The sequence below is a fragment of the Lampetra fluviatilis genome, chromosome 78 (genome assembly GCF_964198595.1).
Source record: "Lampetra fluviatilis chromosome 78, kcLamFluv1.1, whole genome shotgun sequence".
In the NCBI taxonomy this organism is placed as follows: Eukaryota; Metazoa; Chordata; class Hyperoartia; order Petromyzontiformes; family Petromyzontidae; genus Lampetra; species Lampetra fluviatilis.
The window spans coordinates 2,898,011-2,922,108 of record NC_136352.1 but is presented as its reverse complement, the minus strand read 5'-3'; the positions used below and the strand labels follow the sequence as shown (position 1 = coordinate 2,922,108).

The following is a 24,098-nucleotide window of genomic DNA, read 5'->3' as shown; positions in this document are numbered from 1 at the left end:
AGTAACCTCAACCAAAATATGCACCGTCTGCTTAAAGAATGGATGTAAAACATATTGTGTTATTCAAAACACATTGGTCTTTGCATGTTGGTGTCATTGTCAAAATTTGGGAAATTCCAAATGTCCAAAAATTGCACAACTGAGATTACACATTAATTATCGCCCGACTGACTGACAGACTCATATCCACATGCAGGCTGGTGCTGGGCCACCTTATGCCACACAGAGGCAGCTGCCACTTAGGGGTGCTCTTCGAGTGTTTGTGATGAGATATGATACAAAACTTTGAATTGCTGAGGCAATTAAGAAAGTTTAACACGTAGGCTTTTGCAACCAATATCATCCATAAGATATTCATAGTCTTAGGTTTTTTCGGTAAAGTCACGTAGGTAAAAATGATACATTAATAAAAGTAAAATAACAAATTTAAATCACGATGTTTCGGAGGCAACACAAGCTTCCGTCTTCCGGTGGAACCGTCACAGCACGACAGCTGTATCAAGTAAATGAGAGATTACAAGAGATACCACTCCGTATATATAATGGTTGAGGGGGGGGGGAAGGGCCAGGAACGGCCCACTTTTAATTATTATGGTAAGGTGCGGCTTGAGACTACGGCTAGACTGTATAACAAATGACTGAGCCTTTATTATGGTGAGGTGCGGCTTGAGACTACGGCTAGCCTACATAACAAAATGCTGCAAATGAGACCGAGCCTCTGCCATGTAGATGGTAAAAGCACAAAAAGCAGGTCAGGAAGAAACAGCCTCCTGCTATGTTGTTTGGTGGGTAAAACTTATAGCAGGAAACCAGTGTGTGAAAAAAGAAGCTAAACCTGGTAAAACAAAACTGGCTGTCTATCAGTAACCTGTACAGTAACTCAAGAATAGTTGTCTGTCAAATAAGATGGTCCAAATAAGTGTAGTTAAATCTGTTTTGCATGGTTAATCACATCTTTCCAATGATTACTCAGTTTGTAACCATCATCACGGTTGAAATTATGTCGGTTTGTATATTTGTATGGCTTCGTGTACAAACCTTTGATGGTAGCCAGGAGGTTTGCAGAGCACCTTGGTCTCGGAAAAGACAATTTCATGAGAGCCCACAGAGTTGTAGCAATGATCGGCAACGGCCGAAGAATCAGTTCTGCTGTGTTTCAGATCTGACTTGTGCTCGCGGACACGATCAGAGACATGACGTTTCGTTTCTCCAATGTAGCAATCACCACAACTGCAACTCAGTTTGTAGACTCCAGGATACTGTAAGTCAGGAACGACATCCTTCACAGACTTTACCGATAAAACCTAAGAATATGAATCCTTGCAGTCACGAAAGCTTCAAATCTAGAATCATGCATAAGATTTTTTTTGGGTTAGATCGCGTAAATATAAATGCGCTCTCTCTAGTCGTCTAGCCTAGCCTAAACACAACCTTGCCCGTGTAGCACCGATGGCGCTGACCGAGACAGCCAACAACTATCCGGCCGCACAATATCTAGCAAAGATGACAGCGACGACGACACGAGCCCACTTCCAGAACCGGCAGCGCTGAGCTCCCGCTCTCAACTGCTTTTATTGTACCCAGCGTGGCCTGGCTCTGCATTGGTCGCACCTTTCTTCTCGAACCCTCTAGCAGGTTCCAGGGGCTTCCAGATAGGGTCTTCCATGACCCTTGCCCCAGTTTCTCCACCCTGCCGACACATTCGTGTATATGCTCACCGGCGTGTGTATTATTTGTCCACCGCAGTTGCCGTTGCAACTGCAACTGGGGGACAGGCAGAGCAACCCCAACCCAGAGGAACACCATCAACACGAAAAAACAATTTACCCCAAAAAGAAAACCTTGGTTGCAACACAACCGCAGTGTATCCCACAAACCATAACCACGTAGTGCAACTCCGGCGCCCCCCGCGGACCGCCAACAAAAAGGACAACCCGTGGCACCCCCCCACAAGCCGCCAACACGCAGCGCAACTGCGGCATGGGCAAGAACCCCATCAGGGACCACATAACCGTGACGCCCCCCCCCCCCCCACGAGAGCCGATAACACAAGCCAAACAATATACACAACCCCCCCAAATCCGACCTTACAAGGGAGAGTCCGCCTTTACCAGAACATAGCTCACGTGAGCCGGTCCTCGACACTGGTTACCCCCGCCTTGGCAGGGTTTGCATTCCTTGAGATTCCGAGGAATGGGAACCAAAAAACAATGGCCGAAGGGCACGGCCCTTTCCTGAAATCCGCAGTAGCATCTAATCAGATCCAGCCCCTGACACTTTGCACACGGCAGTCACGGAAAGCATCAGAGACTTGGATCCGGTGCAGCTTGGGAAAATGTTGCCGGCAGGTCGGAGTGCTACGGTGGTGCTGCCGGCACCCTGCTGACACCCCGGCATTCTATCGCGATGTGGCTCGGCTGACCACACCTGAAACACTTGGCCGTGGGACCCCAGGGCGGAGGGGGCTTCCCCGGTTGCCAACCCACCCGTGGGGGCCTTCTCCCGTGCGTCCCCAGGCCGCACACCACAGCCACCATGTCCTCCTCCTGCCACGGCCAAGCCTCCACTTTGGGCCAATGCTGGCGGGCCTCGTGGCCCTGAATTTCCCGGGCCACCTTCAAGGACGTGATCCCCGAGCCTTCCTCCGAAGGGTAGGACGATCCCCGACTCCCGACGCCAGCAGTCTTTCCACCGCCAAGGAGTCGAGCGCCATCTCACCCGTCTGGAGGAATGCGGTCTGCCCCAGCACCAGCAGCGCCTCCCGGAAAGTGAAAGGTTTCTCGGCTTCCCCTCGCTTCCACTGGAGAAATCTCGGGCGGGCATCACACGGGAGGCCAAAAATATCCCCTTGCAGCGCCTTTAACTCCGCCGCCCCTCCAGCGCTGTCCCGCGCTCTTCACAAAATAGCGCCTGCCAGCCATGCCAAGCCCACTACGGGCAAAATGGCACCCACCACATGTGCGGTCTCCGGCCCAGGATCCTCCGCTCTCCCACAGAGATGGGGATCGCCGTTAGGGTCCCCTCGTGACTCTTTTACACCCCGCTGGCTGTGGAGTGACTCCCGCACTTCCCCGCGCTCCCCTCAACATGGTGGTCCTCGGCCATGCCGCGTGTTCGGCGCATGACCACGGAGGATCGGGCTCCTCTCTCGCCAATTTTCCGCCAATCTCCTGCCGATCCGCAGCCGCTCTCTCTCCGCCAATGGGCTTCATAACCGGGTTCCCGTGGCTGCTGGAGGGATGAATGTTTCGCCATTCCCATCCTCCAATGACACTATAGGTGGGTTCTTTCTTCACCCCACTCCTAACACCAGTTGTAGTGTCATCGTTGCGGGAGACAAGGTTTCTAAGGGGGCACCTTTATTAATACCTTCACAGGTTTGCCATCGTACTACCTCGTCGTCAAACCTAGCATAAACACAACCCTGACCATGTAACACCAATGGCGCTGACCGAGACAACCAACAACTATCCGGCCGTGCAATATCTAGCGAAGACGGCATTGACGAAGGCGGCGAAGATGACAGCCATGACGAGATGAGTCCACTCCCAAAACTGACAGCCCTCAGCTCCCACTCTCAGCTGCTTTCATGCTACCCAGTACGGCCTAGCTTCGTCCTGGCCGCGCTTCCCTTCTCGAACCCACTAGCAGGTTCCAGGAGCTTCCAGATGGAGTCTTCCATGACCCTTGCCCCAGTTTTTCTGCCCTGCCGACTAACCCGTGTATATGCTCACTGGCGTGTGTACTATTTGTCCACCGCTGTTGCCGTTGCTGGACAACAGTCGGAGTTATTACACTACACTAGTACAGCACACCAGTGTGCTGGAGAACAAATCGCGTAGTGGCGGGTTTCACCAAACATTGAAATTAACGCAATCTAATTATGGGCATCTTCTTGGTTTTTTCGGTAAAGTCACGTAGAAGGGAAGTAATAAAATAATAAAAATAAAACATAATAAAATAATTCTCACGACGTTTTGGCCACAACGCAAGCAGCTGTCCTCAGGTGAAAACCAGGTCTATCGAGGTGACAGCGTCTGAATAAAACAGCACCATGCTTGGAGCATATATGTAAGCTGGGTTGGAAGGGGGGGAAAGGGCGCCTTGACAAAAGAATTTGCATATCAAGAGGAATTTAGCATATTTATGGGAAATGCAGGTATGTGATTAGTACTACTTATGCCCGTGCATTATGCAGGATTAGCAGCATCAAAGGGAGGGGATATGGGAAATGCAGGTATGTGATTAGTACTACTTATGCCCGTGCATTATGCAGGATTAGCAGCATCAAAGGGAGGGTATAGGGGTAGCATTAATAAAGGGAAGGAGTGTTAATAGTATGTAGCTGCAGTAACTAAAACCACCACGTAAACAACTAAAGTATAAACTACATAGTATCATCAGTATACTAAATATACTCTACAATAAGCTGAGTTACTAACAGTAAGTAATACATTACAATTCTACGTCGTAAAAAATATAATATGCTTCCATCTAAACTTTATTCTCTTACATCACACGAGTCTACACCATACTATATACTGCCATAGACAAACCCAACGTTAAATTACATACTGTATTGCTATAAAACCACTTTATACATTGTAATATTACACTATGTATTATTCTACCCACCCTAATGTATATCAGACTGCTGTATATTCACTATAGAATTACGATACTATATATTACTTTGTACATTGTATTAAGCATATACATTTTATACTATTTGTCATTATACACTGTACCATTGACCATCGTGTGAAAAATACTAAGAGGAAGCAATGAAATATGTCAATGGGAGAGTATGGAGAGGAAACTTGCAGCGGAGCAAAGAATCCATTCCCTGCGGAGAATACAATGCCAGTGAGTGGAACGCGGTCTGAAAGTCCCAGTAAACATGAACACAATCAGTTAAGATCCGAAATGGTTTATTACGTCCTTCCAATGATTGCTAAGCCAGAATCCATCTTCTCGGTTGAAATTGTCTCTGTGTTTGTATATGTGGATCGCCTCATGAACGAATCTCTCATGGTAGCCAGATGGCTTGCAGAGAACCTCTGTCTTGGAGAAGTCAATATCATGTGAGCCCACTGAATTGTAACAGTGATCTGCCACGGCTGAGGTGTTTGTCCTACCGTGTTTCAAGTCTGCTTAATGTTCACGGATGCGGTCCGAGACACGTCGTTTGGTTTCTCCAATCTAACTGCTACCACAGAGGCAACTTAGTTTGTAGACGCCAGGGTACTGTATGTCTGGAACCACATATTTTACAGACGGGACCAGATCACGGATTTTATGTACTGTGTTGAATCGAACCTGGATCTTGTGTTTATCAGGATTTTGGAGATCTTTTTTGTGACCCCAGCAATGTAGGGTAAGGTGATGGTCTCGAAAGGCTCCTCAACAGGATCCTTCTTGATGGTTGGAGTGATGGCTTTGCGGATTGTGTAGTTGGAGTAACCATTAGCCTTAAGAGCTTGGCGTACGTGTTTGAGTTCACTGGCAATGTGTTCCTGGTCGGATATGCATTGGGCTCTATGGTATAGAGTCTTGATGAGGGAATTCTTCTGGGATGGTGGTGGGAATCCGGTTTTAGGTAAGCATCCGTTTGGTGGCTTTCCTGTAGACAAAGTGGCTCATTGAACCATCAGGTCTCCTTTTAATTAGGACATCCAAAAAGGGTAGCTTGCCATCTTTTTCGACTTCCATGGTGAATCTGATGGCTGGGTGTATGAAATTGATGTGGTCGAGAAGTTGGTCTAGAGCAGGCCGGCCATGTGGCCAGATGACAAAAGTGTCATCTACGTACCTCTTCCATAAGGTCGGGCGTAGAGTGGCAGTCTAGATGGCGTCAGTCTCAAATTTCTCAAATTTCTCCATGAAAACGTTGGCTACTACCGGAGATAGGGGTGCCCTCAGTTTGCTTGTAGAAAGTTCCATTCCCCGACCTTATGGAAGAGGTACGTAGATGACAAAACAATAGAAAAAAAATCAATCAATGTAATTTTATGGAAAAGGCATACATACAACATGCTCTTCGAGTGTTTGTGATGAGATGATACGAAACAACTGAGTTGCTGAGGCGATTAAGCAAGCACCATATAAATGCTAAAATTATTATAACATAATAAAACATAGAAAATGCTTCGGAGCTTATTGGCTCTGGCTCCTGGTTAGAGATCTACCCTACCCACAGGTCCGCAAATACTGGCTGCTCTTACTTTGCAGGTTGAACCTAGGAATTGAGTGTGCAACTTAACGTTATTTTAATAAAAGGCCTGTGACAAAGGTGAATCTATTGGAGCTTCATGAAGCTTACACATCTACCGGGTCTCCATTTGACTTTGTATTGTCTAAGAAGTCCACCCACACCTCCACTTCCACAAACTCCTGGGAGTTGCCTCGCTCTGCCTCACAGTCAGAATTCTCCTCCTGCTTCATGTCGCCTCCATCGATGTGAAGGTCCGATTTTAGAGTTGAATCTTCATCTTCACATTTTACCATCGCTTCATAGCTCTTCACGATCACTTTCTTCACATTTCACCTCTTCAAAATCCACCTTGATACATTTCATTGCGTCCAAGCTGGAATTAAATTCTGGTTCTTTTTTCAGCAGGGATGGGTTCATTGCAGCACTTGGACTTACACAAGCCGATTTCAGACTCCGCTCCTTGGGGATCTTCTGATGCCTGTGTGTTCTCTGGTGTCGATGAAGAACTGATGACTGTGCAAATGCCTTCTCACAGACATTGCACTTGAAGGGTTTCTCTCCTGTGTGCGTTCTCTGGTGTGTTTTTAGATGTGATGACTCTGTAAATGCCTTCTCACACAGAGTGCACTTGAAGAGTTTAGCTCCCGTGTGCGTTCTCTGGTGGCTCTGAAGATTTGATAACGCTGCAAATGCCTTCTCACACACAGTGCACTTGAAGGGTTTAGCTCCTGTGTGCTTTCTCTGGTGGCTCTGAAGATTTGATAACGTTGCAAATGCCTTCTCACACACACTGCACTTGAAGACGTTATTTCCTGTGTGCGTTCTCTGGTGTGTTTTTAGATGTGATGACCGTGCAAATGTCTTCTCACGCAGAGTGCACTTGAAGGGTTTAGCTCCCGTGTGCGTTCTCTGGTGGCTCTGAAGATTTGATAACGTTGCAAATGCCTTCTCACACACAGTGCACTTGAAGGGTTTATCTCCTGTGTGTGTTCTCTGGTGGCACTGAAGATTTGATAACGTTGCAAATGCCTTCTCACACACACTGCACTTGAAGGGTTTCTCTCCTGTGTGTATTCTCTGGTGTATTTTAATATTTGATGACTGTGCAAATTCCTTCTCACACACAGTGCACTTGAAGGGTTTCTCTCCTGTGTGTGTTCTCTGGTGTATTTTAAGATCTGATGACCATGCAAATGCACTTCCACACACAGTGCACTTGAAGGGGATCTCTCCTGTGTGCATTCTCTGGTGTGTTTTCAGATGTGATGACTGTGCAAATGCCTTCTCACACACAGTGCACTTGAAGGGGTTCTCTCCTGTGTGCGTTCTCTGGTGTATTTTAAGAAGTGATGACTCTGTAAATGCCTTCTCACACATGGTGCACCTGAAGGGTTTCTCTTCCGTGTGTGTACTTTGGTGTGTTTGAAGATATGATGGCTTTGCAAATGCTTTATCGCACAAAAGGCTCCTGAAGGGTTTCTCTCCCCTGTGTGTTATCTGGTGTCGTTTCAGAGGAGATGAACCTGAAAATACCTTTACACACAAACTGTACTTGAAAAGTTTCTCTTCCATGTGTGTTCTCTGGTGGATCTGAAGAGTTGATGACCGTGCATATGCCTTGTCACAACACAGTGCACTTGAATGTTTTTTCTCCTGTGCGAGTTCTCTGGTGCTGTGTCAAACTTCCAGTACGATCCGTGCTGTTTGCATACTGGTCGAATTGTTTCCTTCTTGTACCGAGCTGCGCCGAGTTCCTTTGCTCCATCAGACCAATTCTGCAGAGGAAGAGTCAGAGGAAGCGTCAGCTGCAGACAGAAAAACATATCCACACCATCTATGTCAGTATCAAGGCACAGAGGAATGCACATATATACAGTCACATATGACTTACACATCTATACTTATTCATATATTCATGATACTTTATAGTGAAAATAATTCCCCAATTCATCACGTGGGCTGTTAAAGGCACACAATGAGAGGGCCAATGGTCATAAATAGGCCTGGATGCTCTAGTATCTTCAAAATCAATGTTTACCCAAAACTCAATGCACAAAATTTCGGCTGTCTAGCTATGAAAGGAATATTTAAGAAAAATTCAGCTATAATAGCAAAGTGTGTTGAAAATAATACTATTTGTATTATGCAAAAATGCATAAATGAATGTTCAATCGAAACTTTGAGGTGGAAGCCAGGCTCAGATTTGTTTGAATGCTCGGATGAACAGATCTAACTTCAGCTGCATATGTGCTGAGATATTTTTCTGACTAACAAAAAGTCCCAGAGGAAAACTAAATTAAACGATTGTTTTGATTTAACCTACATGTTCAATAGTTAATATACTTTACGGCAAATACAAACTTGATACTGTCACACACCCACATGGTAAAAAGGTGGTGGTGTGTTCAGAACCATGCCTGGCCACCTTCATCTGCTCAGTATTAATGCTTCCTCACACTTCACCATGTAATTAATTCAAGATGAATCAACATAGCAGGGGCCCACAATAAGTTCAGCTTTCACTTACACTATGTAACACGATTTTCGTCCCTGGATGGCTAGTGTCATTTTGTATTGGTTATGCCCACAAACTTTCCTTTTGTGACCAGGACTTTACGTTAAGGAATGACACAAATGCACACATTTTCTCATTGAAAATAGGTACATTTCAAAATATCACTGTCCTGGTCACAAAAGCAAAGTTTGTTGGGAATAATAGCCATTTTCTGTATTCTTGAGGCACAAGCAATTAGAAAATAACACTTACTACGCAGGGACAATTTTTTTTTTACGCAGTGTTATCAATCATGTTTGCTGTCAGCGATAATCAAACTAATTGTTGAGTTCATAATGCAGTGAAATAACTGCGCTACAGCTCCCTATAAAGATAAACTCTTAAATACACATGCATTTCACATGTGTGATAAAACAGGTCGATGACAAGCGACTGTGTCTCCATCTCTTTATTCTTCAATATGGACAGCTCGCGTTCCGCTCCCCTCAGTCACTCCGCGGCACGTCGCAGACTGACGTCCCGCTCCCGCGCGGCTCTCACGCTTCCCCGCTCCCGCGCACCACTGGCCAAAAGCGCGCTGGGAGCTGTCGCCGCGCTGCCACGTGGCCGATGGCTCGAGGAGACTCCCGACGTGGTCCAGCTTCCAGCTCCCACCAACTGACCACGAGCCCCTTCCGGCTCCCCCTTATATCCCATTTCCACATCACCCAGACTCCGCCCTTCGCCACACCCCTTAAGAACCTTCCAGATAATACCCCTCCCTTAACGCCCCCCGGCTCCACCCCCAGACCCTGCCCCCAATACTTCGTGGCGCCTGATTGGCTTAGGGCTGGGGCAGCGAAACCTTACATACGCTCGCATTACACATGGATCATTAACATCTGACCTATAAACGTCATTATTTCTATCTGTGTGTCTGTCTGTGTACAAAACTTGCGAAGGATTTGGTTAAAAAAAAGAACCCAGGTACCACGCCATAAGCCCTGTAAGTGAGCCAGTGCTATTCCATTTTCGCATCCGTCAACTTTACAGTAGTTAAATTTAACACGTAGTGCTAAAGTCACATACATAAAAAAAAAACTATTTACAAACTTATTTATAAAAGTTCGCGTGTGCATGGGTACGTCCATGTGGGTGTGTGAGTCCATATATGTGTGTGCGTTGTGTCTGTGCGAGTTCGTGTGTGTGTATGTGATGAGTCAGATGCCTTCTATGACCTCTTGTCACAGGTGCTAGCTCAAGTGGCCCCATGGGATAGAGTCATCTTGTTGGGTGACTTCCATGCCCGAGTTGGTCATGATGCTGGCACCTGGTCTGGAGTGATTGCAAGGCATGGGCCAGATCAGCTCAATAATAACGGTAGGAGGCTGCTCGATTTTTGTGCAGCCCATGGGCTTGTAATTACCAACATGCTGTTCTGGCATCGGCAAATCAACAAAACATCATGGATGCATGCCGGGTCTAAGCAAGAACATCTTCTGGACTACATAGTGACGGAACAGTGGATGCGGGCCCATGTCCTTGACACCAGGATCTACCGTGGAGCTGATCTGCCCATCGACGTCTCAAGATGGCGGCGGCGTGTGCAGCGGTGTGTGAGTTGTGCTGCGTGAGTGAGTGTGAGCTGTGCATGAGAATGAGCTGCGTGTGAGCTGTGTGTGAGTGTGTGTGAGTGAGCTGTGTGTGTGAGTGAGCTGTGTGTGTGTTTAAATTTTGTTTAAATTGAGATTGGCGGGTGCAGGGGGGTTTAATCGAGACGCCTGCCCTGTGCATTGTGCTGTGAGGAAGGCCCGTTTGCAGACACGTCGCCTCTATATATATTGCCAAACGTGTTTGCGTTTTTGTCTTGTGCACCACTGCCTAAGCAGCAGCATCACGCAACAGGCTGTTATGCGGCGTGTGTGGCTTACGGTTAAGCGGTGTGTGTGGCTTAACGACGAGTGAGGGAGTGAGGCCTTGCCTGGATTGTGCCGAGGCCTCCCCCTTCACCCCACCCCCCCGCCGATTGGAAGCAGTAGCGCAGCGTGGGGAAGGATAAACTCAACTTAAAAAGATACAGCTAAAGGATAAAGCCTACGTGTTCGACAAACTAAACTTGTTCTTTGTTCTAATGTTCACGCTGTCAACTCGCCGACATCTTCGAGATTTTAACGGAGGCTGCTTGGTTGAGGATTCGAAATAACCACCTCACCACGATCACTGTGGGGGTATCGTGAGTAACCGCAGCAACAACTACTGAAGCTGCAGCTGTGCCACGGGTGGGGCGGAGGCAGCGGCGGCGGCTGCAATCCGTCAGGGCTGACTCGTGGCGGTGGTCACTGCGTGGAGAGATGCCACACGGAGGTTGCGGCCGAGCTCGCGCTCCCCACGCACCCCCCTGCTTGCCTGGATATCCCTGCCGGCGAAGATGCGATGCATAGAGACGCCACCCACACCGAGGTTGCGGCCTAGCTCGCTCCCCTCACACTCCTCTAAACATTCTAGAACACGGGCGAGAAGCCGTGTATGTGTGACGAGTGCGGCAAGACATTTCTCAACGCTCGGCCTACAAGTATATATATGTTTTTCTTTTCGCTTGTGTGTTAAACTGTGTGCAATTCTCCTGCTGTGTATCCTACTGCTGTCCTCCCAGCTATATCTAGTGCCACACTCAACTCTACAAACGGCTACCTGCCTAACTTCGCGTCCATACTTGTTGCTCAATTTTCCACTACACCTGCTAATGAAACAGCTTATAGACACTTCTAACCCTATCTTTGTCCCATTACTTCACCAGTACTCCTTCCAAACTTCATTCTGCTCTTAAAAATATCACCAACTGCGAGCTGCTGCTATTCGTCCAATGTTCGCCGCTCTTCATCCTTTCACAGAAAATACCTGTGCAGACTATTAATTCTACTTTTCTTGTTTCTGGGTGGTATTGAGCTTCATCCTGGCACAAATGTCAAGAACTCATGTAATTCTGTAGATTTTTCTGGCAAAAAAGGTGTCGGTGTTCTACATGTCAACATTAGAGGGCGTGTGATTAAATTAAGTCAACTAAAACTTGAAGTGGCAAATCTGGACCGGGCCATTTTTTGCCTAACAGAAACATTTCTCACTCCTGCCGTTAATGACTTGCAGATTACGATTGACAACTACAACCTTTTTCGGCGTGACCGAGGATCTAACAGAGGTGGAATTGCCATCTATGTTCGTAATGCTATTGCATGTTCACCAGCTCACTCCTTGTTTAAAAAATGTTGCTTTGAAAGTCTGGCTCTCAGAATAACTCTCCCAAATAATCAACAGATATTGGTAGTGTGCTGCTATAGACCGCCTAGTGGGAAGGATGTTGAAGCTACGTCTGCACCGAGAGAGCTTCTTGGGGGCCTCCCTAAAGGTGAAATAGTTTTAGTGGGTGATCTAAATTGGAATTGGCTAAACCCACCGACCGTGGCCACAAATTTTGCAGATGAATTTAGCCTGTTTCAATTAATAAATGTCCCCACAAGACCAAACCTAAAAAATCCGGGACAGCCATCTCTGCTAGACGTCCTATTGACAAATGCCCTTCACAATTTCGCACTGACTTGTGCTCTGGCTAATAACACTCCTTCATATTTGGGGTGAGATCATCAGCCAGACCCAAAGCACCCCCTAAATTGGTTGAGAAGCACTCCGAGAGAAACTTTAGCATTCAGGCATTTACTAATGATGTGCTTCACTCAGATATTGACAAGGTCTGTGATATCCCCAACCTGACTACAGCTTGGGAGACCTTCAGATTACACATTTCTCCAAATTATTAACAAACATGCTCTGTTTGTATAGATTTAAAACTAAAGGCAAATGCCCACCATGGTTTGATCCTTTGATTACTAAGCTTATGAAAACTAGGGACAAGGCTTGGGCATGTGCTCAGAAAATTAATTTGATCAATGACTGGCAAGAATGCAGGATTTTAAGGAATAGATGCGTCAAAAAATTCGGCATGCAAAAAATGCCTACTTTTCCTCCACTCTCCGGGAATCACGTGGAAATGCCAGGATCTCCTGGAAAACAAAAAAATGTATCGAAAAGGCATCCAAAACAGATAATCTGCCCGTTGAGCTTAACCGAAATGGGGAATATTTTTCAGAGCCCAAAAAAATTGTTGACAAATTTAACCTGAATTTTTCTGAAGCTGGTAACCTTTTAAGTAATGTACTGGGAGTCACCCCTGCTCATGCAAATTCCTATACCTCTGTCCAAACATTAAACGAATTTAGTTTCCAGCCAATTCACGAAAGTAATGTTCTGAAACAACGGTCCTACCTCAAAGGGTCCTCCCCTCTAACGGAGCAGATAGTATTCCCGTCTTTGCTCTGCTAACTGTTGGTCACCTAATATATAAACCTATAGCCCATACTTTCAAAGAAGCATCAGTACCTCTAGAATGGAAACATTCCTATGTTCATCCACTTCACAAAGGGAGCCCTAAAGATGTTCCAAATAACTACCGACCTATCTCAAATTTGTCCCCGTTGATGAAAATTTTAGAAAAATTATTGAACTACCAAATTAGCAGTTTCCTGTCCGACAACATCTAAAACAATCTGGGTTCCGAAAAAAATACAGCACCACATCTGCTGCATTAGTAGCCTTATCAATATGTAGTACTGCGCCAGTCTTTTTCTTGACTTATTAAAAGCCTTTGATACAGTCTACCACAACACCCTGCTTAGTAAACTAAGTTGCCTCGGTTTCTCCAAACACGCAGTAGAATGGTTAAAAATGTACCTCTTTTCTCGCACCCAAACTGTATTCACAGATGGTTGAAGGTCAGTGTTAAGATAACAAAAGGGATTCCACAGGGTTCCATCCTTCGGCCCCCTCTTGTTCTCTCTTTATGTCAATGACTTGGGCATTGATAGATCATTCCAGGGTACATATTTTTGCAGATGGCACGATACTGATTACTGCTGGCCGCTCTCTGGATGACGTGATTGCTAAGCTCCAGGGTGATTTCAACAAACTACATCAGCTAGTTGCTCTTAAACTAGTTCTGAATACCTCCAAAACAAAGGTGCTATGCTTCTCACCAGGACTAAAGCAGGAAGTTCTTTTTCCCCAATTACATTCCTTAAATAATGATAAAATAGAGCAAGTCAATATCTATAAGTATCTTGGGGTCATCCTGGATTCAAAACTGAATTTTGAAGATCACATTGATCATATTGGTAAAAAGACAAAAATAAAAATTGGTTTTCTGTATCGACACAAGCACTGCTATGTTCCGTTAGGAATTGATCAAATCTACCATACTGCCTCTACTTGATTACTGTGACATCGTATATAAAACAGCTCCAAGTACTGTACTGAAGAAGCTTGACTCAATTTATCACTCGGCCTTAAGATTTGCATTGAACTGCTCATATAGGACTCACCACTGTGATCTCTACATTGGGTCAAACTTAACATCTCTTAACGTTCGACGGCTTGTGCACCAGATCTTATTTATTCACGATGTACTTACAAAAAAATCTGCAGACTACCTGCTGGTTCTACTCTCTGTTTCGAAGATAAAGTATGTGACCTAAGCTCTTCGCTCTTTTACTAGCTTTACATTCCGTACAAAAACTGGAGGAAGGGCCTTTGCTATTGATGCCCCCAGGGTCTGGAATGCTATTGCCAATAAACTGCAACTTGAATCACTACCTATGAGATCTTCACTCGAAACTCCTCTAGAGAAGTTGTACACCCCTAGTTGCCACTGCTATTCAGTGGCCTAAAATCAAAAGTTTCGCTCCGGATGACCGCTGCAAAGTATGATCTTGTGTTTTGATTTAGTGTGCTGATCTTTAAAGGTGCATTGCACATTTTTGATAATCCTACTTATGGAGTGACTCATGCAGCCAGCTATGGCTTCAGGGTTTGGTGGTACATGTTGTTTATGTCGTTTATTGTGAAATTTCGGTCACAGTTCCTATGATCACTGTTAACATTGTTTTTATGGCTTTATTTTGGTTTTAGAAAAGTTTTTTGGTTTGGCCATGTTTGTTTGTAGTACGGAGTTAAACTGATGGCTTTAATCTAAGTTGTCTTGTGGTTGTTGTTTGACTTGCATCCCACTGGGATTTTTGCACAGTGTCGGTGTACGGTGCTTTTTATGGAAGATTTTGCTATTTTTTCCTGGATGTTTCTGTTTGTGCATAGTCACTTTAAGATGTTTTCTTGTTCATGTTTTTTATTTGTTGCGGTTGCACCCGATTCAAGAGCTGAATGGCTCACAGGGATATACCAAATAAATTAAACTGAAACTGACTTGTCATCTGTAAGATGCGCCTGCCATTCTTCCACTCCAGTGGTGGGTGTACACCCAGGACCCCATTCAAGCCCTTAGTGGCATTCTCAGCTAGCTGATGAAAGTTGCAAGTGAGCAGTAAATCTTCGCTTGCGGCTGGGATTGGCATCATCTCCCACTCATCCTGATGTCGAGGGGAAATGGGCGAGGTTTAGGACTGTGGCTCATGCTGCTGCAATGGCTGCTTTGGGTACACGGTCCAGACCTCCCCAGAGATCCTGGCTGACAGAGGAGGTGTTCAAGCTGCCTGAGAAAAAGCGACAGGCCCACTCTCATCGGCTACAGCATCCCACGTCGGAGAATGAGGAGGCATACCGCAGCCTTCGCTCAGAGGTTTGGAGAGCCGTGAGGCACTGCAAGGATGGGTGGTAGTCGCAGGTTGCTGAGTAGATGGAATCTGCCTCAATGGCCCCCGATCACAATTCGCTCTTTAATTCTATAAAAAAAGAAACCTGCAGCGCCACACCTATTACCATCATTAGGGGAAACAGTGGTGATCAAATCTCCGACCCCCAGGAACAGCTTTGCAGATTTGCTGAGCATTTCTGTGAGGTCCTGGGGGAGGGGACATCCCTCAGCCTGTATAACGTGGGAGAAAGTGGGGATGACCCTGCTGAGGCTGCGGTGCCTCAAATATTGTAAGAAGTCACCCCCTGTGAGTGGCTGGCAGAGGTGCCATCTGTTGAGGAAGTACTGAAGGTGATCCAGAGTCTGAAACCAGGAAAGGCACCGGGCAGAGATGATCTCCCAATCAAAATGCTGAAGGTGGCGTTTGTGCAGACTGCCCTACAGTGAGGAAAAAAAGTATTTGATCCCCTGCTGATTTTGTACGTTTGCCCACTGACAAAAAAATGATCAGTCCATCATTTTAATGGTAGGTTTATTTGAACAGTGAGAGACAGAATAACAACAACAAAATCCAGAAAAACGCACGGCAAAAATTTTATAAATTGATTTGCATTTTAATGAGGGAAATAAGTATTTGACCCCTCTGCAAAACATGACTTAGTACTTGGTGGCAAAACCCTTGTTGGCAATCACAGAGGTCAGACATTTCTTGTAGTTGGCCACCAGGTTTGCACACATCTCACGAGGGATTTTGTCCCACTCCTCTTTGCAGATCTTCTCCAAGTCATTAAGGTTTCGAGGATGATGTTTGGCAACTCGAACCTTCAGCTCCCTCCACAGATGTTCTATGGGATTAAGGTCTGGAGACTGGCTAGGCCACTCCAGGACCTTAATGTGCTTCTTCTTGAGCCACTCCTTTGTTGCCTTGGCCGTGTGTTTTGGGTCATTGTGATGCTGGAATACCCATCCACGACCCATTTTCAATGCCCTGGCTGAGGGAGGGAAGGTTCTCACCCAAGATTTGACGGTACACGGCCCCGTCCATCGTCCCTTTGATGCGGTGAAGTTGTCCTGTCCCCTTAGCAGAAAAACACCCCCAAAGCATAATGTTTCCACCTCCATGTTTGATGGTGGGGATGGTGTTCTTGGGGTCATAGGCAGCATTCCTCCTCCTCGAAACACGGCGAGTTGAGTTGATGCCAAAGAGCTCCATTTTGGTCTCATCTGATCACAACACTTTCACCCAGCTGTCCTCTGAATCATTCAGATGTTCATTGGCAAACCTCAGATGGGCATGTATATGTGCTTTCTTGAGCAGGGGGGCCTTTCGGGCGATGCAGGATTTCAGTCCTTCACGGCGTAGTGTGTTACCAACTGTTTTCTTGGTGACTATGGTCCCAGCTGCCTTGAGATCATTGACAAGATCCTCCCGTGTAGTTCTGGGCTGATTCCTCACCGTTCTCATGATCATTGCAATTCCACGAGATGAGATCTTGCATGGAGCCCCAGGCTGAGGAAGATTGAGTTATGTTGTGTTTCTTCCATTTGCGAATAATCGCACCAACTGTTGTCACCTTTTCACCAAGCTGCTTGGCGATGGTCTTGTAGCCCATTCCAGCCTTGTGTAGGTCTACAATCTTGTCCCTGACATCCTTGGAGAGCTCTTTGGTCTTGGCCATGGTGGAGATTTTGGAATCTGATTGATTGATTGCTTCTGTGAACAGGTGTCTTTTATACAGGTAACAAGCTGAGATTAGGAGCACTCCCTTTAAGAGTGTGCTCATCTCAGCTCGTTACCTGTATAAAAACACCTGGGAGCCAGAAATCTTTATGATTGAGAGGGGGTCAAATACTTATTTCCCTCATTAAAATGCAAATCAATTTGTAACATTTTTGAACATGCGTTTTTCTGAAAAAGTTGTTGTTATTCTGTCTCTCACTGTTCAAATAAACCTACCATTAAAACTATAGATTGATAATTTCTTTGTCAGTGGGCAAACGTACAAAATCAACAGGGTATCAAATACTTTTTTCCCTCACTGTACATGACATCATAACAACAGTCTGGACCACTGAATGGGTTCCGCAGGACTGAAAGGATGCCCTAGTGGTCCCGCTCTTTAAGAAGGGGGACTGCACAGACTGTAACAACTACAGGGGTATCTCACTCCTCAGTGTGCCAGGAAAGGTCCTGGCAAGGATTATTCAACATCGCCTTGCTAGGCACGCCGAGGAGAGGCTTGCAGAGCCCCAATGCGGTTTCAGGAAAGGGCGGTCTCTAGCTTTATTGACCTGGTCAAGGCCTATGATATCATCAGTAGGCCTGGGCTCTGGGTTGTTCTTCGTGATTTCGGAGTCCCTGACCCTCTGCTCACGATCATTAAGGACCTTCATGATGGTGAGCGGGCCCGGGTAAAACTAGAAGAATCACAGTTGTGTTCGTTAGTTTCTGAAAACGCTTGTCCTGGTGAGGGTCGTGGTGGCAGCATGCTGAGTAGGGTGGTCCGGGTCTCTCTTTCCCTGGCGAAAGACTCTAGCTCATCCTGGGGAATTCCAAAGTGTTCCCAGGCCAGCCAAGCAACATAGTCTTGGGCCAGCCCCGGGGTCTTCGCCCAGAGGGACATGTCTGGTAGAGTTCCAGGGGGAGTCTATTGGGGGGCATTCTTACTTATATTCTATATTGATATCACCCATAGAGCCAGGCCCAGGGTTGTGTTCACAAAACAAGCGCCTCGTGGCTGTGTGACCCACGTAACTCAGGCCAACTCGAATTGGCTAAGTGGTGCCATCCTGTGCGTCGAACATCCACAGGATGAAGGGTGAGGGGCGGGTGCGACTTTGCGCTTGTGTAGATTTTTTGTGAACCAAATTGCGCCAACACACCCCAAACTTTCCATGTGTACTCACGGGGGAGTTAGTGTTTTTCGTGCTATTTTTAGCTTACCTGCTCACCTTCAACACCTGTACCACCTGCACACCCCCCCGCTCCTCACCTCCCCCCCTCACTTTCTCTTGCCATGTGTTAAAGCCTGGGGCATTCTCACTACTTCCGGTTTGCCACACATGCAAACACATTTTGACATTTCATCTACTACAATTCCACGCACTCACCATAACATAAGTGTCTCCACTGCACTGCTATATTTGTTCTCACAGATCTCCTTGCATGTCTGACAATACTAGACAGGCTCACCAGCATTGCAACAATGTCATCAACACCAAGATGCAAACCCTGCAAGGTGATGATGGCTACCATTTCCTAGTCCGCCAAACTGACCCAGCAACAAGCTTGCCAAAACAACATAAGATTTCCGCCATGGAGGTCTTTGCCTTCAGGATCATGGTATGAAACGGCGGCTTCAATATCTTCTTGAGATGCAAAGAGCTCTTCCACCAATTTGTTGTCGACATGTATGCCAAAATTTAAGCTTCATTCAATTAAACCCATGAGATGGGAAAACATCCAACATTGTCTATCCTGAAGCTCTCCAAGGGCAACGTATTTAAAAGCTGCCCTCATTATTAAACAAACAAGCCCTGCGATTATATAACACAACCGAGGAACCGTTACAAAAAACTGATTTACCGACTTCATTGTTAGAAATCAATTATTCTAACAAAGCCAGCATGGCAAGACATTACTCATGTTTGATCAATATACTTTCAATGATGTTTGTGCGTGAGTGGGGAGCGGTAGTGCAACGCTTAGCATGCTGAGCTATAATCCCAGCGAGCCGATTTATATTTCCACACAGCCAAGCCACAACATTTGGCTATGGCCTGATGAAGCTGGTTGTAATTACTGGTGAAACGTCGTACTCAGATTGTAAATGTTGTGGCTTGGCTCTCCAACACACAATCGGTGTTCTGTACTAGTGACGAATTGGCCATATTCTGTTTACGTGATAAACCCTTACTACTCTTTGGTTCTTTCGGTAAAGTCACGTATAAAAAAAATAATAATAGCATACTACGACGTTTCGATTGCAACACAAGCAATCATCATCAGGTATAAAAGAAATAGCAACAAAAATTTAACCAGAAAACTATAGACAGACATATAAGCAGACAGATATCACAAAGATACAGAGAGAGAACACGTATCGGCACAAAGAGAGAGATCGTTTCTGTGACGAGGCCTTAAATAAAGAGAGGGGGGCGATGGCGGAGAGAGGGAGGGGGCAAAGAAAAAATTAGCATGTCAATGAGTACGACGACGTGTGGTACGGTACACGCAAGCTTGAAAATTACGAAGACGACGCGTGGTACGGTACGCAAGCTTGAAACTTAGGTGAACGGGAGAGAGACACACTAAAATTAAATAACCTAGCAAAATATCGAAATGTAATGTAATGCAACAGAGAGTCGGTCAACACACAATTAACGCATAGCCTGGTTGATTACGTATTTCAAAGATTGCTAAGTTAGAATTTAAGTGTGAAAATTCCAAAGAGAGGACACAGGCAGAGAGAGAAAACAAAAAAACCAGAGAGAGAGAAAAAAAGATAAGCTTAAAACTTCCCCGTAGAAGTGGTTCAATCTTAATTTGGAGCTTTCGTGACTGCATGGATTACTCTTTGGTTATTTCGGTAAAGTCACGTATAAAGATAAATTAATAAATTAAATAATAGCATACTACGACGTTTCGATTATTGCGGCGGTGTAACTGAATAAATTATGTTAATGACACGTGCCCATGTCCAATGATGCGGCGTGGATGCTCAACCCTTCGCAATGAACTCGCGACGGTATGCATGAATACATTTTGTTAATGAACCAAATGTGAATGAGCGTAGCTTTGCTTAAATAAGGATTTTTACTGGAACGGAAATCGGCAGTGACCAACCAGACGTGACGTCACGCTCAAAAGCGCGCTGGAGGGTTGGGGGGTCGAATACCTTGGTGACATGACGTCACTAGCGAGGCACATCTGCCTCAGGCGTCTCACACCGATGAGATATTGCGGAGTTATGACGTCAAGAGCGGGGGTTTGAGTTTATTTAGATTCCTTTTCCATTGCTCCCTCTCATGAATATTGACCCCTTGGGTGCGTGAGCTCAACAACGTGAACACTATTGTGTGTGTACACATGGTGAGTGTGTATACACTGTGCGTGCGTGTACACTGTGCGTGTGTGTAATCTGTTTGCACAGGAAGGGGCACAGGTGGTGGATCGGGCAGTCATCTCAGTCAGTCGACCCGTGGCACCTGCTGGGTCTGCCCCGTGACCTCCTGCCGGCGGGCGTTCGACACTTCACGTGGCCTTAACGTGCACGTAGCCTGGCACAAGCGGCGCGGTGACATCACCGCCACTTAGTGGCGAATGGCGGTTGTTCTTGTTACTGTGTATACACTGTGTATGTGCAGACTGTGTGTACACTGTGTGTAGATTGTGTGTACACAATACATGTCTACATTGCGTATGTGTGGACACTCTGGGTGGTCCGAATCAGTCGGGCGGCATTATCTTTTCATCAGCTGCCCAATGCTGTGTGGAAGCTACCTGGTCTATCGCTCCGCATGAAGCTCCGGGTCTTCTCGGCAACAGTCATGCCCTCCATTCTATAGGAATGTGAGACGTGGACCCCTCTAAATGGAACATTTGCGTGAGTTAGAAACATTCAGGCTGGCATGCCTACACTCAGATTGAGGGAAGCCAAGTGGTAGCGCATTCTCTATTTATTGCGGAGGTTCAAGGTTCAAATCCGACAGGCACCCGTCTACTCCAGTAATATTAACCAAAATATGCACCATCTGCTTAACAGTGAATGTAAATCAAACTATCGTGACATTCAAAACGCACAAGTCATTGCATGTTGGTGTCATTCTCAAAAATGTGGTTAATTACAAATATTATCTAGAAATGTAATGTAGATTACACATCAATTATCGCCCCCTCGTGACACTCATGCCCACATGGAGGCTGGTGCAGGGCCACCTTATGCCACACATGGCCAGCTGCCACTTGGGGGTGATCTTCCAAGTGTTTGTGATTATTATATTATATAAAACTCCCGAGTTGCTGAGGCGATTAAGCAAGCACCATATAAATGCTAATATTATTATAACATAGTGAATGATTGGGAGCTTATTGGCTCTTGCTGCTGGGTAGATATCTACCAAACCCACAGGTTCACAAATACTGGCCGCTCTTAATCTGCAGATTGAACCGAGGAATTCAGTGTTCAGCTTCACAGTCTTTCATTAAACTATTAAAGGCCTGTGACAAAGGTGAATCTATTGGAGCTTGTCTCAAGCTTACACATCTACAGGGTCTCCATTTGACTTTGTATTGTCTAAGAAGTCCACCCACACCTCCACTTCCACAAACTCCTGGGAGTTGCCTCGCTCTGCCTCACAGTCAGAATTCTCCTCCTGCTTCATGTCGCCTCCATCGATGTGAAGGTCCGATTTTGGAGTTGAATCTTCATCTTCACATTTTACCGTCACATCTGCACTCTTCACTGCCGCCTCTTCACATTTCAACTTCGCCTCTTCAAATTTCACCTTGATACATTTCACAGTGTCCAAGCTGGAATTTACTTCTGGTTCTTGTTTCAGGAGGGATAGGCTCATTGAATCACTTTGACTTTCACAAGTCGATTTCAGACTACACTCCTTGGGGATCTTCTGATGCCTGTGTGTCCTCTGGTGTATATAAAGCTGTGGTGACTGTGCAAACGCCTTCCCGCACAGAGTGCACTTGAAGGGTTTATCTCCTGTGTGTGGTGTCTGGTGTCTTTTAAGATCAGATGAACTTGAAAATGCCTTCCCACACACACTGCACTTGAAGGGTTTCTCTCCTGTGTGCATTCTCTGGTGTTTTTTAAGATGTGATGACTCTGTAAATGCCTTCTCACACATAGTGCACTTGAAGGGTTTCTCTCCTGTGTGTGTTCTCTGGTGTCTCTGAAGAACTGATGACTTTGCAAATGCCTTCGCACACACACTGCACTTGAAGGGTTTCTCTCCTGTGTGTGTTCTCTGGTGTATTTTAAGATAAAATGAACTTGAAAATGCCTTCCCACACACACTGCACCTGAATAGTTTCTCTCCTGTGTGTGTTCTCTGGTGTCTTTGAAGATGTGATGACAGTGCAAACGCCTTCCCGCACAGAGTGCACTTGAAGGGTTTAGCTCCTGTGTGTGTTCTCAGGTGGCTCTGAAGATTTGATGACTGTGCAAATGTCTTCTCACACACACTGCACTTGAAGGGTTTCTCTCCTGTGTGTGTTCTCTGGTGGCTCTGAAGAACTGATGACTGTGCAAATGCCTTCTCACACACACTGCACTTGAAGGGTTTCTCTCCTGTGTGTGTTCTTTGGTGTTTTTGAAGATCTGATGACTTTGCAAAAGCTTTATCACACAAAAGGCACCTGAAGGGTTTCTCTCCCCTGTGTGTTCTCTGGTGTCGTTTAAGAGGAGATGAACCTGAAAATACCTTCCCACACAAATTGCACTTGAAAGGTTTCTCTTCGGTGTGTGTTCTCTCGTGGTCGTGAAGAATTGTTGACCGTGTAAATGCGGTCCCACACACAGTGCACTTGAAAGGTTTTTCTCCTGTGTGTGTTCTCTGGTGGCTCTGAAGATTTGATGACTTTGCAAATGCCTTCTCACACACAGTGCACTTGAAGGGTTTCTCTCCTGTGTGCGTTCTCTGGTGTTGTTTAAGATGTGATGACCGTGTAAACGCCTTCCCACACACAGTGCACTTGAAGGATTTCTCTCCTGTATGTGGTGTCTGGTGTCTTTTAAGATCAGATGAACTTGAAAATGCCTTCCCACACACACTGCACTTGAAGGGTTTCTCTCCTGTGTGTGTTGTCTGGTGTTTTTTAAGATGTGATGACTCTGTAAAGGCCTTCTCACACATAGTGCACTTGAAGGGTTTCTCTCCTGTGTGTGTTCTCTGGTGTCTCTGAAGAACTGATGACTTTGCAAATGCCTTCTCACACACACTGCACTTGAAGGGTTTCTCTCCTGTGTGTGTTCTCAGGTGGCTCTGAAGAACTGATGACCATGCAAATGCCTTCTCACACACAGTGCACTTGAAGGGGTTCTCTCCTGTGTGAGTTATCTGGTGCCGTGTCAAATTTCCAGTACGATCCGTGCTGTTTGCATACTGATCGCATCGTTTCCTTCTTGTACAGAGCTGCGCTGAGTGCCTTAGCTCCATCAGACCAATTCTGCAGAGGAAGCGTCAGAGGAAGCGTCAGCTGTAGACAGAAAAACATATCCACACCATCTACATCAGTATCAAGGCACAGAGGAATGCATATATACAGTCACACATGACTTACACATCTAAATTTATTCATATATTCATGATATAGTGAAAATAATTCCCCAATTCATCATACGGGCTGTTAAGGCACACAATGAGAGGACCAATGGTCATAAATATGCCTGGATGCTCTAGTATCTTCAAAATGAATGTTTACCCAAAACTCCAAGCACACAATTTCGGCTGTCTAGCTACGAAAGGAATATTTATATTAAATTCAGAAAAATTCAGCTAACATAGCAAAGCGTGTTGAAAATAATACTATTTGTATTATGCAGATATGCATAAATTAATGTCCAATCGAAACTTTGAGGTGTGAAGCCAGGCTCAGATTTGTTTGAATGCTCGGATGAACAGATCTAACTTCAGCTACATATGTGCTGAGATATTTTCCTGACTGTTTCCATTCTTAT

The 24,098-nt window shown here is 45.7% G+C and overlaps 1 pseudogene across 1 annotated transcript in view; it reads right to left on the bottom strand.

Annotated features, from left to right (window-relative positions):
* Nucleotides 1-24,098, bottom strand: part of LOC144953572 (uncharacterized) — a 103,754-nt pseudogene that overhangs the window by 62,346 nt on the left and 17,310 nt on the right. The window contains exons 2-3 of the transcript XR_013640834.1: nucleotides 22,087-23,617; nucleotides 6,722-7,747 (exon numbers count right to left, since the gene is read on the bottom strand). The product of XR_013640834.1 is annotated as an uncharacterized LOC144953572 (transcript). The remainder of the gene's footprint in view (nucleotides 1-6,721; nucleotides 7,748-22,086; nucleotides 23,618-24,098) is intronic.